At 42.8% G+C, this 16,626-nt stretch overlaps 1 pseudogene; it reads left to right on the top strand.

Moving 5' to 3' along the window:
• LOC121534770 overlaps positions 1 to 16,626 on the top strand; it is a 57,934-nt pseudogene that overhangs the window by 14,349 nt on the left and 26,959 nt on the right.

The raw sequence follows: 16,626 nt of genomic DNA, 5'->3' as shown, positions 1-16,626 counted from the left end.
TCAAGAAACACTGGCATGTTTTATCATCGGACCCAGCTTCTGCCAGCTGAATTTAAGAACTCACCACTTATTGTATATAGGAGATGTTGTAATTTATACAACAAATTGGTCCATGCCAACTGTCAGCCACAAAAGAAAATGAGCCAGGCTCTTTCACGCCCTCTTCCGAATGGTAGCTATAAATGCAGAGGCTGCGCACAGTGCAACAATATGATGTGAATATTTCTGCCCCCCACATACAGGGAAACGGTTCCAAATAAATGACATTATTACATGCTCCTCCACCCATGTTATCTACCTGATTAAATGTCAGTGTGAGCTGTGTTATGTAGATAAAACCTCTCATTCTCTCAAACAGAGAATTAGTGAACATAAAAGTTAAATCAGGAGAAAGGACAGGGATTATTCAGTCGCAGTACATTTTAATGACCAAAAACATGACATTTCTACCTTTTTTAGATTTTGTGGCATAGAGAAAGTCAAGATATCAGACAGGGGAGGTGATATAGATAATGCTCTGAGCAAAAGAGAATGTTTTTGGATTTTCACCCTCCAGACATTATTCCCAAAAGGTTTTAATGATGAAATGCCGGTGCATGTTATCTTGTAAATGTGAACATGAACTAATGCCGCCGCTTCAGACTACTCTGATGTTTTTTCTTGCAATGTACCCAATGATTTATGAAAACTTACTTGATAGGTCAATGTCCTCATTGTGGTTTTACAGACGTGTTTAATACGTTTTATGTACACACTTTATTAGAATACTTATGAAATGCACATTGTTATATTTGGTAACAGATGTTTATTTTCCCTTGACTCCAAACCCATTCGATGCATTGAACGGATGTGGGTGGAGCAATGTCTACATAAGGGTGTAAATTAAAAACAATCACAAAAGCTCTGACGAAGGCCTTGAGGCCGATACGTAAAGCTTAATAAAGAGCAGTGATACTAGCAAGAGCATTGTGCGAGTATCTTCTTCTTTCTCATGTTATTCAATTGTTACCATGCACCTGCAACAAAGATAGCTCAGATGTGAGAGTGCCTTTTGAATCTTTTGTGTGTCAACTGCAATGCTGCTGGGTTTTTCATGCTCAACAGTTTCCCGTGTATATCAACAATGGTCCACCACCCAAAGGACATCTAGCCAACTTGACACAACTGTGGGAAGCATTGGAGTCAACATGGGCCAGCATCCCTGTGGAACGATTTCGACACCTTGTGTAGTCCATGCCCTGATGAATTGAGGCTGTTCTGAGGGGCAAAAGGGGCTGCAACTCAATATTAGGAAGGTGTTACTAATGTTTTGTACACTCAATGTAAATTACCACGCTATGAGGTTGGAACACTGTGAAATTGTGAAAATTATAATAATGGCCTTTTAGTGTAAGAGCTGTTTGAAAAGATCGCCTGAAATTTCAAATTGTAATTAGTTAATAGACCAATAAGAAAGAGAGTTCCAAACCTCTGCTAATTTTCAGTTTTACTTATTTTTGACCATTTTAATTGAAAACAATCAGAGTAAGGTCTTTGATAGTTACCAAGAAATGATATGATATTGAGATAAAAATGGCTGCATTGGACCTTTTTAAGTGCCAAATAAAGTAACAGGGTTGACCTTAACAGGGTTGATTTCATCTTAAATCAATCATAAATAACCTTGTGACCGGGGGAATGGAAGCGTGTTGTGTGGAACAGGGAGGGGGAATTGAATGAAAGCTTTACAAAAAAATGAAATTGTTAAAACAGTTCTAGCCTGTTTATCTATTGGTAACAGGGTCGACGTGTTGTGCTCGATCCACTCAGTTTTCCACCACAAAACACCAGAAAATGGCCAAAAAGAGTAGAACCAGCTCACCTGCTATGATTTGACTATTATATGTTCTATGTTTCTTTTGAAACAATTATTTAAAATTGAATAGTTTCACCATATCAAAATGAGAGTTCAGTTCACGTAACAGGTTTGACCTTAAAATGAGGGACAGTTTATTTTTCTCCTTAAAATGAATCACCGTTCACATTAAATAATTAATAATCTTCAGAAATGACTTTGTCAAAGCAACAAAATAACTAGGGCTTTACAATGATGGTGGAAACTTGGAAAAATGTTGTGGTTAAGTGGGTTAAAATCTTCAGAGAAGTCACAGAGAGTGCATAGAGGAACATATCAAAATGCAGAATTTTGTCTTGAAAAGTTTTTATTCATATAGATATTCTGTCACGCCTGCTCCCGCTCCCCCTCCCTGGCGCTCGAGGGCACCAGGCTGCCCATCATTACGCCCACCTGTCACCATCGTTACGCGCATCAACGCTTCATTGGACTCACCTGGACTTCATCACTGCTTGGTTACCTCCCCTATATCTGTCTGTTCCTCAGTTTGATCCCAGTGTCTGCATTAATGTTGTTTCGTTTCCGTTGTCCAGACGCTGGTCAGTGTTTTGTTCCTGTCTGTTTTTTCAATAAATGTTCACTCCCTGTACTTTCTTCCTGTCTCCCAGCGTCTGTCCTTACAGAATACTGACACCAATATCAGAAGCATTGTTTTTTCATTTGGGTTGGGGACGTTGGGTCTTGGTGCCGCTGCCGAAGGAACCGGGGATACCTCAGCTGGCTCATCAGGCTTCCATGCCTTAGCTGGCTCAAGAGGTTTTCTTGCCTCGGTTGGCTCGGCAGGCTCCCATCTCACGTCATGCCTCAGCTGGCTCGTCAGGCTCCCATGACTCAGCAAGCTCGGCAGGGTCCCATCCCACGTCATGCCTCATCTGTGGTCCTCTGTAGCTCAGCTGGTAGAGCACGGTCCTCATGAGAGCCAGTTTCATCATAGCGCTTGATGGTTTTTGCGACTGCACTTGAAGAAACTTTCAAAGTTCTTGACATTTTCCATATTGACTGACCTTCATGTCGTAAAGTAATGATGAACTGTCGTTTCTCTTTGCTTATTTGAGCTGTTCTTGACATAATATGGACTTGGTCTTTTACCAAATAGGGCTATCTTCTGTATACCCCCCCTACCTTGTCACAACACAACTGATTGGCTCAAACGCATTAAGAAGGAAAGAAATTCCACAAATTAACTTTTAAGAAGGTACACCTGTTAATCGAAATGGATTCCAAGTGACTACCTCATGAAGCTGGTTGAGAGAATGCCAATAGTGCAAAGCTGTCATCAAGGCAAAGGGTGGCTACTTTGAAGAATCTCAAATATAAAATGTATTTTGATTTGTGTAACACTTTTTTGGTTACTACATGATTGCATATGTGTTATTTCATAGTTTTGATGTCTTTGCTATAATTCTACAATGTAGAAAATTGTTTAAAAAAAATAAATAAAAACCCTGGAAAGAGTATGTGTCCAAACTTTTGACTGGTACTGTATATACAGTATAGCGTTTTAGAATGAAACTTTTCATTTCCAGGCTGTCTGAACAGTGGCATGATCAGCCTGATAATTGAATTTAAGGGAATTTGTGGAATTGTTGGGGATCTCTGAATTAAAACACTGACTTGGAATATGAATTGAATTTGTGGAATTAACCCCAACCCTGATATTCTCAGAATACGTCATCATACTGAATGTAAATGTCCCATTGGCTCTTTTTTCATGATTACTTTGAAAAGTCCTGTGTTTTTATTTGGGATATTTTGTTGAATTCTCCTGTAAATGTCTGGTAAGGAGCTCCTTGTCCATGACGTCAAAGGTCACCCAGCATGAGGCTGCTCTACAGTAATGTAGTTAACGTAAGTTCAGCAGGATTTTATATCTTGTGTTTATGTTCTCAACAACAGCACAACGTCATGTCACTCTGCCTCCTTTACTATCAATTAGCCACGTGCAGAATGTCAGTCACCTATTATCCAATGGCCAAAGAGCACAGCAGAATAATGCAACTTTACCACGCTTGCTAAACAACCTATGGGCATACCTGGGCAATAATTACCTTGCTCTCTTCTCACCAATGGGAATACATCTTGTGATGTATTTCAAATGAAGGCTTACTCTTGTTTCTCTCACTTGCGTCTTACAGTAAAAAGGTTCACAGCCGACCCGCCTCCTCTCCACCACCACAAGCTGTAGGCCTGTCATCGGAACCTCTTTCTTCCAGTGGTGGGGGGGGGGGTTCGATGCCAGCGCCCTGCATAGGGCTACCGGCATCACAGCATCTGGCTCCGAGGATCATCCCTCAGAGACGAGGCCCCTCCCAAACTATTTTAATGAATGTTCATACTTTCATTTGGCCTTTGTTGTTCATTCAGATAGCCTGTCCTCAATTGAACGGTCTGTGGCGAATAAAGTATTACAAGTACACAGCATATGAAGATGATGGGAACATTTTATTAACTCAGAAATTGTGTTCTGTGTCCTTATTGACCATATTAGACTGAACCCCCTGACTACTGACTGGTTTTCCAGTATGAAACTGTATGCACTCAACTATAAGTCGCTCTGGATAAGAGCGTCTGCTAAATGACTAAAATGTAATGTAAAAATGTTTTCTGATCCATGCCCCTACCTTTTTTCTAAGGTATCTGTGACCAACAGATGCATATCTGTATTCCCAGTTGTGAAATCCATAGATTAGGGCCTAATTCATTTATTTCAATTGACTGATTTCCTTATATGAACTGTAACTCAGTAAAATCTTTTAAATTGTTGCATGTTGCATTTATATTTTGTTCAGTGTATATTGCGTGAACATTAATGGAATATTATGTTAAACCGAAAACAAATATGCTATGAAAAACGGACTTACTTGAAATTGTGAAACATTGTACAACATTGTGGTAATGTCCTGTGCAACCTATATGAATATCACAATAATATTCTTGCAACATCCCAGACAACTCCCATAACTTAATGAAAGGTTCTGGGAACTTAGACCAAGTGTTCTGTCAACATTCTTATAACATTATAGGAATGTCCTGTGCAACCTAACTTAAATATTGTATGAATGTCATCACAACTGAGCATATTTTGCGTTTTGGGAACCTATCTCTTGTAATGTACCCACACTCTTCTCACAACCTTAATAGAATGTTATGGGAGCCTTTAAAGAGCTCAGAAAGGCTGTTCTGTCAACATGCTTGCAACATCAAAGGAATGGTTTGTGCACAACTGAACTGGACAGTTTTAGTGTTTTGGGAACCTATCTCTTGTCATATCCTCACAATGTTCCCACAACCTAAAGAAACATTCTGGGAACTTTTAAAGAACAGACTAAATGTGTTCTAGGAACGTTCTTGCAACATCAGGTGAATGTTTTTTACATCCTAAAAGAAACATTGTAGAATAATCCCCACAATTGGAAAGTATTTTATTTTGGGAACATACCTTTTGTGATGTCCCCACAATGTTCTCACCAGATGTTCCCACAACCTAATGAAATATTCTGGGAACTTTTAAAGAACAAAATGAAATGTGTTCTATGTATGTTTTCGCAACATCAGGAGAATGTTTTATACAAACATTCTATAATCATCAGCATGACTGGACAGTTTTTGTGTTTTGGGAACATGTCTTTTGTGATGTCCCCACAATGTTCCCACCAGACTGTTCCCATAACCTAATTAAACATTCTGGGGACCTTTAAAGAACAGACGAAATGTGTTCTGGGAACGTTCTTGCAACATTCGGCTGTCCGACAACCTTAGGCACCTTCTCACTCACAGTCTGGACTAATCATGATCCTATGGATGTCACCTGTGTCTACCTGTTCACCTGTGTATTCATGCCCTCACTTCCATGTGTTCCCTTGCTCAGTTTTCTCTGCTAGTTTCTCTATGCTCAGCAGTACTAATCAGTGTCTGATCAGATAAGTATGTACAGGTACTCAAGAAATGTTCTCCCTGTTTCTTTATTATTTCAGTCGTAGTTACTATTTCGTATTTTGGCTGTCAGACTGTTTTTGGAGACTTATTTGCTCCACCTTTCTTTTATCGTGTTAAGTCCCTCAACCCTCATTCCCCTCTTGCTCCACAGTAAATAAAGCAGATCTGCTTGCTTGGAGTCTGCTCTCATAGGCAGATCCCTCTCCCTCTCATTTTCTCATTATCTGCTGCCTGTGTTGTGATCCTCAACCCCACATCATGTCCCTGTCCATGGCTTGGTCCTCCAGGATGTCGGCCGGTGGTGGCCTGGGCCTTTTTGGGTGAATAGGTGGCGGTGGGGCCAGGTTGGGCTTTGGGGGAGGTGGTGGTGGTGGTAGCTTTGGGGGATGTGGTGGTGGAGGATTGGGCATGGGCCTTGGGAGGAGGACTGGTTATGGGGTCCGGGCTGGGGTTGGGTGGGGGATCAGGGGGTGGGCTGGGTTTTGGTGGTGGCTTAGGTGGAGGTGGTGGTGGAGGTTATGGTGGGGGTGGCAGCAGAGCCCTGATGGACAGTCCTGTCTTCGCTATGGGACGGGTCGGCCATGGTGCTGGGAACTGCTCTGGGGTACTGCTCTGGGGCCAGCTTTGGCTCCCATGCAATCCCGGGAGGCAGAGAAGCACACTCTGTCCGGCCTCAATGAACGCTTCTCCTCGTACATGGGCAAAGTGAGAGCCCTCCAGCAGGAGAATGCCATCCTTGAAGGGGGTCAGAAATGGGGGTCGCCCGAGTCCTCCGGCACCACCACAGCGGAGTATGAGGCTCAGCTCGGCGAGTACAGCAGTAACCTGGAGACGCTCACCCTGGACACCATTAACCTGGAGATCGAGCTGGACAACATTTGCGGAACGTCCCACGAACACAAGGCCAAGTGAGTGTCCGTTTCTTATAACTTATTTCACTTTCAGAAAATATTTGAAATCTAGAGGACCAGCACAATACAACTATCAAGTTGTAACTTAGGCCATCTTTATTTAGCCAAATACTCTGTCATTGAAAATTCTAGAGTAATAAAAATAATTATTTATTGTGTGTCCCTTTCGGGAAATGTGTCTTGCATCTCAACAAACAACAGCACAGCATCACCAATAGGTGCATAAATAAATACAGTTGAAGTCGGAAGTTTACATACACCTTAGCCAAATACATTTAAACTCAGTTTTTCACAATACCTGACATTTAATCCTAGTAAAAATTCCCTGTCTTAGGTCAGTTAGGATCACCACTTTATTTTAAGAATGTGAAATGTCAGAATAATAGTAGAGAGAATGATTTATTTCAGCTTTTATTTATTTCATCACATTCCCAGTGGGTCAGAAGTTTACATACACTCAATTAGTATTTGGTAGCATTGCCTTTAAATTGTTTAACTTGGGTCAAACATTTCGGGTAGCCTTCCACAAGCTTCCCACAATAAGTTGGGTGAATTTTGGCCCATTTCTCCTTACAGAGCTGGTGTAACTGAGTCAGGTTTGTAGGCCTCCTTGCTCGCATACGCTTTTTCAGTTCTGCCCACACATTTTCTATAGGATTGAGGTCAGGGCTTTGTGATGGCCACTCCAATACCTTGACTTTGTTGTCCTTAAGACCCATTTGCGACCAAGCTTTAACTTCCTGACTGATGTCTTGAGATGTTGCTTCAATATACCCACATAATTTTTCTTCCTCGTGATGCCATCTATTTTGTGAAGTGCACAAAGCACCCCCACAGCACGATGCTGCCACATTTACATTTACGTCATTTAGCAGACGCTCTTATCCAGAGTGATTTACAGTTAGTGAGTTTACACATATTTTTATTATTTACTTTTTTTCATACTGGCCCCCCGTGGGAATCGAACCCACAACCCTGGCATTGCAAACGCCATGCTCTACCAACTGAGATACACGGGGCCTCCCCCGTGTTTCATGGTTGGGATGATGTTCTTCGGCTTGCAAGCTACCCCCTTTTTCCTTCAAACATAAATCAAATCAAATCAAATTGTATTGGTCACATGCGCCGAATACAACAGGTGCAGACATTACAGTGAAATGCTTACTTACAGCCCTTAACCAACAGTGCATTTATTTTTAACCAAAAAAAGTAAAAATAAAACAACAACAAAAAAAGTGTTGAGAAAAAAAAGAGCAGAAGTAAAATAAAGTAACAGTAGGGAGGCTATATATACAGGGGGTACCCGTTGCAGAGTCAATGTGCGGGAGCACCGGCTAGTTGAGGTAGTTGAGGTAATATGTACATGTGGGTAGAGTTAAAGTGACTATGCATAAATAATTAACAGAGTAGCAGCAGCGTAAAAAGGATGGGGTGGGGGGGCAGTGCAAATAGTCCGGGTAGCCATAATTAGCTGTTCAGGAGTCTTATGGCTTGGGGGTAGAAGCTGTTGAGAAGTCTTTTGGACCTAGACTTGGCACTCCGGTACCGCTTGCCCGTGCGGTAGCAGAGAGAACAGTCTATGACTAGGGTGGCTGGAGTCTTTGACAATTTTGAGGGCCTTCCTCTGACACCGCCTGGTATAGAGGTCCTGGATGGCAGGAAGCTTGGCCCCAGTGATGTACTGGGCCGTACGCACTACCCTCTGTAGTGCCTTGCGGTCGGAGGCCAAGCAGTTGCCATACCAGGCGGTGATGCAACCAGTCAGGATGGTCTCGATGGTGCAGCTGTAGAATTTTTTGAGGATCTGAGGACCCATGCCAAATCTTTTCAGTCTCCTGAGGGGGAATAGGCTTTGTCGTGCCCTCTTCACGACTGTCTTGGTGTGTTTGGACCATGATAGTTCGTTGGTGATGTGGACACCAAGGAACTTGAAGCTCTCAACCTGTTCCACTACAGCCCCGTCGATGAGAATGGGGGCGTGCTCAGTCCTCTTTTTTTTCCTGTAGTCCACAATCATCTCCTTTGTCTTGGTCACGTTGAGGGAGAGGTTGTTGTCCTGGCACCACACGGCCAGGTCTCTGACCTCCTCCCTATAGGCTGTCTCATCGTTGTCGGTGATCAGGCCTACCACTGTTGTGTCGTCGGCAAACTTAATGATGGTGTTGGAGTCGTGCCTGGCCATGCAGTCATGGGTGAACAGAGAGTACAGGAGGGGACTGAGCACGCACCCCTGAGGGGCCCCCGTGTTGAGGATCAGTGTGGCAGATGTGTTGTTACCTACCCTTACCACCTGGGGGCGGCCCGTCAGGAAGTCCAGGATCCAGTTGCAGAGGGAGGTGTTTAGTCCCAGGATCCTTAGCTTAGTGGAGCTTAGAGGGCACTATGGTGTTGAATGCTGAGCTGTAATCAATGAATAGCATTCTCACGTAGGTGTTCCCCTTGTCCAGGTGGGAAAGGGCAGTGTGGAGTGCAATAGAGATTGCATCATCTGTGGATCTGTTGGGGCGGTATGCAAATTGGAGTGGGTCTAGGGTTTCTGGGATAATGCTGTTGATGTGAGCCATGACCAGCCTTTCAAAGCACTTCATGGCTACAGACGTCAGTGCTACGGGTCGGTAGTCATTTAGGCAGGTTATCTTAGAGTCCTTGGGCACGGGGACTATGGTGGTCTGCTTGAAACATGTTGGTATTACAGACTCAGTCAGGGACATGTTGAAAATGTCAGTGAAGACACTTGCCAGTTGGTCAGCACATGCTCGGAGTACACGTCCTGGTAATCCGTCTGGCCCTGCGGCCTTGTGAATGTTGACCTGCTTAAAAGTCTTACTCACATCGGCTACGGAGAGCGTGATCACATAGTCATCCGGAACAGCTGGTGCTCTCATGCATGCTTCAGTGTTGCTTGCCTCGAAGCGAGCATAGAAGTGGTTTAGCTCGTCTGGTAGGCTTGTGTCACTGGGCAGCTCGCGGCTGTGCTTCCCTTTGTAGTCTGTAATAGTTTTCAAGCCCTGCCACATCCGACGAGCGTCAGAGCCAGTGTGAGTACGATTCAATCTTAGTCCTGTATTGACTCTTTGCCTGTTTGATGGTTCGTCGGAGGTCATAGCGGGATTTCTTATAAGCGTCCGGGTTAGAGTCCCGTTCCTTGAAAGCGGCAGCTCTACCCTTTAGCTCAGTGCGGATGTTTCCTGTAATCCATGGCTTCTGGTTGGGGTATGTACGTCACGGTCACTGTGGGGACGACATCATCGATGCACTTATTGATGAAGCCAGTGACTGATGTGGTGTACTCCTCAATGCTGTCTGAAGAATCCCGAACATGTTCCAGTCTGTGCTAGCAAAACAGTCCTGTAGCTTAGCATCTGCGTCATCTGACCACTTTTTTATTAACCGAGTCACTGGTGCTTCCTGCTTTAGTTTTTGCTTATAAGCAGGAATCAGGAGGATAGAGTTATGGTCAGATTTGCCAAATGGAGGGTGAGGGAGAGCTTTGTATGCGTCTCTGTGTGTGGAGTAAAGGTGGTCTAGAGTTTTTTTTCCTCTGGTTGCACATTTAACATGCTGGTAGAAATTAGGTAGAATGGATTTAAGTTTCCCTGCATTAATGTCCCCGGCCACTAGGAGCGCTGCATCTGGATGAGCGTTTTCCTGTTGATTTATGGCCTTGTACAACTCATTCAGTGCAATCTTAATGCCAGCATCGGCGATGTCATTTACAAAATAGCCTCCAACACTCTACTCAGCAAATTGGATGTAGTCTATCACAGTGCCATCCGTTTTGTCTCCAAAGCCCCATACACTACCCACCACTGTGACCTGTACGCTCTTGTTGGCTGGTCCTCACTACATGTTCGTCGTCAAACCCACTGGCTCCAGGCCATCTATAAATCACTGCTAGGCAAATCCCCGCCTTATCTTAGCTCATTGGTCACCATAGCAGCACCCACCCGTAGTCTGCGGTCCAGCAGGTATATCTCACTGGTCATTCCCAAAGCCAACACCTCCTTTGGCCGCCATTCCTTCCAGTTCTCTGCTGCCAATGACTGGAACGAATTGCAAAAATCTCTGAAGCTGGAGACTCTTATCTCCCTCAATAACTTTAAGCATCAGTTGTCAGAGCACCTTACCGATCACTGCACCTGTACACAGCCCATCTGAAATTAGCCCACCCAACTACCTCATCCCTATATTGTTATTTATTTTGCTCTTTTGCACATAATCTCTTGCACATCTAGCATTCCAGTGTTAATACTATTGTAATTATTCTGCACTATAGCCTATTTATTGCCTTACCTCCATAACTTGCTTCATTTGCACACACTGTATATATATTTTCTGTTGTATTTCTGACTTTATGTTTTTTACCCCATATGTAACTCTGTGTTGTTTTTTATTGCACTACTTTGCTTTATCTTGGCCAGGTCGCAGTTGTAAATGAGAACCTGTTCTCAACTGGCTTACCTGGTTAAATAAAGGTGAAAAAAAAAAAAAAAAAGCATTGGTTTGTGGTGGTAAATAGACAGCTATGAAAAATATAGATGAAAACTCTCTTGGTAAACAGCTTATCATAAGATACTCTACCTCAGGCGAGCAAAACCTTGAGACTTCCTTAGTATTTGATTTTGTGCACCAGCTGTTGTTTACAAATATACACAGACCGCCACCCCTTGTCTTACCGGAGTCAGCCGTTCTATCCTGCCGATGTAGCGTATAGCCCGCTAGCTGTATGATATCCATGTCGTCGTTCAGCCACGACTCGGTGAAACATAAGATATTACAGTTTTTAATGTCCCGTTGGTAGGATAACCGTAATCTTAGGTCATCCAATTTATTTTCAAATGATTGAACGTTGGCTAATAGGATTGATGGAAGAGGCAGTTTACTCGCTCGCCGTCCGGATCCTTACAAGGCACCCCCGATCTACGTCCACGATATCTCTGTCTCTTCCTCACGCGAATTACGGGGATTTGGGCCTTGTCGGGTGTCTGTATGATATCCTTCGCGGCCGCCTCGTTGAAGAAAAAATCTTCGTCCAATACGAGGTGAGTGATCGCTGTCCTGATATCCAGAAGCTCTTTTTGGTTATAAGAGACGATGGCAGAAACATTATGTACAAAATAAATTACAAATAACGCGGAAAAACACACATAATAGTACAATTGGTTAGAGGGCTGTAAAACGGCAGCCATCTTCTCCGGCGCTGTTAATGCTAGTACATAACGATGGTCATTATGGCCAAACAGTTCTATTTTTGTTTAATCAGACCAGAGGACATTTCTCCAAAAAGTACGATCTTTGTCCCCATGTGCAGATGCAAACAATAGTCTGGCTTTTTTATGGCGGTTTTGGAGCAGTGGCTTCTTCCTTGCTGAGCGGCCTTTCAGGTTATGTCGATATAGGACTTGTTTTACTGTGGATATAGATACTTTTGTACCTGTTTCCTCCAGCATCTTCACAAGGTCCTTTGCTGTTGTTCTGGGATTGATTTGCACTTTTCGCACCAAAGTACATTCATCTCTAGGAGACAGAACGTGTCTCCTTCCTGAGCGGTATGACTGCGTGGTCCCATGGTGTTTATACTTGCGTACTATTGTTTGTACAGATGAACGTGGTACCTTCAGGCATTTGGAAATTGATCCCAAGGATGAACCAGACTTGTGGAGGGCTACAATATTTTTTCAGAGGTCTTGGCTGATTTATTTTGATTTTCCTATGATGTCAAGCAAAGAGGCACTGAGTTTGAAGGTAGGCCTTGAAATACATCCACAGGTACACCTCCAATTGACTCAAATGATGTCAATTAGCCTATCAGAAGCTTCTAAAGCCAAGACACACAATTTTCCAAGCTGTTTAAAGGCACAGTCAACTTAGTGTATGTAAACCTCTGACCCACTGGAATTGTGATACAGTGAATTATAAGTGAAATAATCTGTCTGTAAACAATTGTTGGAAAAATTACTTGTGTCATGCACAAAGTAGATGTCCTAACCGACTTGCCAAAACTATAGTTTGTTAACAAGAAATGTGTGGAGTGGTTGAAAAACAAGTTTTAATGACTCCAACCTAAGTGTATGTAAACTTCCGACTTCAACTGTACATAAATGACAAGCACTAACTACAGCAGACAACACGTGGTAATTTAGTCTTTCAATTCTGTGGGGAGTGGGGGAGCATTTACTTATTCAATTGACTTATACTGGTGGGAATTAATATTTTCTGGCCTCTGGCGGTTTTGTAAAGATGGACTCTATATTGGCGGCCTGATGGTAGGAGCTGGTACTCCTGGTTGAGTGGGTGTCAGGTCGGTGGCAATTCCCGCTCCTGCCCTCACCACTCTCTTCAAGAACAGCGCTTCCACGTTCTTGAGATTAACTCCACTGATTGTGCTTGACAGCTTTACTATTTTGTGTAGTTCGTTTTTATTTGAGATAGATAGCTGATTGTACAAGGCTTGGAAACAGAAAGTGAGAACACTGAACAAAGGATGTGTAGAATATGGTTGTAATTATTTTATTGACCTGATATTTATTTAATCTCATGAAATACCGTCGTTGTTGTCCTTTTTTGTATATCTGTTGTGTGTTTGCAGTCCAGGAGAGTCCAATCAGTTATTACTATATTGGGTTGATAAAACTATCTGAAAAATTTTAACAGTGACCCTTTTAAGATTCCTCAATTTGGTGAAATGATGCCTTGACAGGATAGCTTTTATGTTGCATGACACTTTTATCCTAGTCTCAGATTCATTTTGTCCCTCAATAGACAAGCTTTGGGCTAGATGGATCTGCGCTGTACGTTACATTAAAATGGTTGGCTGCATGTTATGTTGCAGGTTTGACTTTGAGCAAGGTGTGAAGTTTCAGCTGGATTCTGACATCTCAGCCCTGAAGAAGGTGAAGAGAAAACCAAATGTATTTTACTCTGTCCCTCTAATTTGTTCAGCAAGTTCTTGTAGATGTACAGTAGCTGAAATGTACTATCATCACGCTTTTTTTTCCTGGACATAGATATGGCATCCGAATTACGTATTGATTTGGATGCCAAGTACACAAGCTTGAAGAACAAACTGGACTTTGTCACCAAGATGCAGAAGGAGGTACAGAGAATTAAGTCTTGACATTAAGAAAGTATGAGAATAGTAAATATGTCATTATTTTGATATCTGGTTGTCTAAATATTAGTGTTCATTGCAAATACCTGACTCTGTACATCACTGTCCATCATCTATCCACACAAGTATTGTCCACTCTGCAGTCCAAACTGGGCGCGACGGCTATAGACACGTCTGTGTTGATAATCGAGGTGGACACCGGCAAGTCCTTTGGCATCTCCACCGCTCTCATCTAGATCAGGATGGAGTACGAGAAGTCCGTGCAGCAACACAGAGAGGAGGCGGACGCTTACTACAAACTGAAGGTGTGTGCAAGCACCTAATGCTAACTTCAACAATTTACTGCACCTACAGTATCTACCAAGCTACCTGCCTACCCTTGCCTGGCCTTGCCTGGTGTCTGTCTGTCTGTCAGCCACAAAGCATACTTCTGATACTCATACTTCTGGTAATCACTATAGTGCAACACTATACTGAGTGGTAACTACAAGGTACCAAGTCGCAAAATGGTGCCTGTTTAAATTAGTTAATCCCAAAGAAAGTAAATATAGAAAAATACAGTGTAAACAATACATGTCACACCCTGTTTTAACAGGGAGCGTCTCTCTCCTCTTACAGGTGGAAGAGAAACAGACAGCTACTGCCAAGAGTTCAGAGGTCGTCTCAGAGGCCAAGATGGAAAGGGCGGCCCAGAAAGAGCTGCAGGCGCTCAGTCTAGAGTTCCAATGCCTGCTCAGTGCAGTGAGTGGATCCTCCATCTTGCTACTTCACCTCACACTAAAAATGCACTATGGGCCAAGATCACAACTTGAGCTCTGCATACGGAATCCATGTTAGGAAGTCGTCATGCTATTGTTTCATGCAAGTCTCTTTTGACATCAATGCATGATTCATGTAGAGGCCTGTCTATCATGTATATTGGCTACCTCTGGTGTAATCTCTTTACTGTAAAGTTATGGGAGATTTGGGGGTGGGAGGGGACACCTAACATTTTGATTTCAAAAGTCCCAGTTTATCTGTTCTATCGTGGACTACAAATGCCACTAACGCCTCACAGTGACACAGTAGAACTGTTACCACATGGAGAATCCCCACCAGAGTAAGATCACAAGGCCAATTTCAGAAGAAGATACATCTACAGTAAAAACAACTTAGCAAGACCTTGCACATTGTGCAAACTCTGCCTTTGCTAACAAAGCAACAGCAACTGTATACAAAAATACTTCTTCAGTACACTGTAGTGCTGAGCGATTAACCAACATTTCATTTTTTGGTGGGTTATTAAACAACTAATTGGCTGACATCGGTTCAATTACTTGAATTCCATTTCGTTTTTTTGTGAGCCCAATGTGCCATTTCTCTAGAGCAAAATCAAATCATTGATGAGAGAAATCATGTCAAGAACTATGTGGGACGCTGGGCTGAAGGGCGTTGTAGTTTTCATTAAGAAATATTCAACCTAGGCTGGGCACGCGTTGACAAGATGGCGTATTGAATAGAAATCGGTACAAAACACCTCAAGATAAAAACGTAATATTCAAAATCAGTAAGTTAGACTAAATATTAGCATTTCATATATTCACAGTTAATATAATTCAATCTGGATAATAACACAAAACAGATCATAAGGCTAGAGAAATATATCGACAAATATTACAACAACACGTAACACCCAAACATGACTGAAGACAAGCGTGGAGAGCCGATCCCCAAAAGGAAACGCGACTCATCGACTGATACAGATGATACAGTGGGGAAAAAAAGTATTTAGTCAGCCACTATTTGTGCAAGTTCTCCCACTTAAAAAGATGAGAGAGGCCTGTAATTTTCATCATAGGTACACGTCAACTATGAAAGACAAATTGAGAAAAAAAAATCCAGAAAATCACATTGTAGGATTATTTATGAATTTATTTGCAAATTATGGTGGAAAATAAGTATTTGGTCACCTACAAACAAGCAAGATTTCTGGCTCTCACAGACCTGTAACTTCTTCTTTAAGAGGCTCCTCTGTCCTCCACTCGTTACCTGTATTAATGGCATCTGTTTGAACTTGTTATCAGTATAAAAGACACCTGTCCACAACCTCAAACAGTCACACTCCAAACTCCACTATGGCCAAGACCAAAGAGCTGACAAAGGACACCAGAAACAAAATTGTAGACCTGCACCAGGCTGGGAAGACTGAATCAGCAATAGGTAAGCAGCTTGGTTTGAAGAAATCAACTGTGGGAGCAATTATTAGGAAATGGAAGACATACAAGACCACTGATAATCTCCCTCGATCTGGGGCTCCACGCAAGATCTCACCTCGTAGGGTCAAAATGATCACAAGAACGGTGAGCAAAAATCCCAGAACCACACGGGGGGGACCTAGTGAATGACCTGCAGAGAGCTGGGACCAAAGTAACAAAGCCTACCATCAGTAACACACTACGCCGCCAGGGACTCAAATCCTGCAGTGCAAGACGTGTCCGCCTGCTTAAGCCAGTACATGTCCAGGCCTGTCTGAAGTTTGCTAGAGTGCATTTGGATGATCCAGAAGAGGATTGGGAGAATGTCATATGGTCAGATGAAACCAAAATAGAACTTTTTGGTAAAAACTCAACTCGGCCGTGTTTGGAGGACAAAGAATGCTGAGTTGCATCCAAAGAACACCATACCTACTGTGAAGCATGGGGGTGGAAACATCATGCTTTGGGGCTGTTTTTCTGCAAAGGGACCAGGACGACTGATCCGTGTAAAGGAACGAATGAATGGGGCCATGTATCGTG

Source organism: Coregonus clupeaformis, chromosome 21 (assembly GCF_020615455.1).
Source record: "Coregonus clupeaformis isolate EN_2021a chromosome 21, ASM2061545v1, whole genome shotgun sequence".
Lineage (NCBI taxonomy): Eukaryota > Metazoa > Chordata > Actinopteri > Salmoniformes > Salmonidae > Coregonus > Coregonus clupeaformis.
The sequence above is the reverse complement of the archived record's forward strand: the minus strand, read 5'-3'. Positions and strand labels throughout refer to the sequence as shown.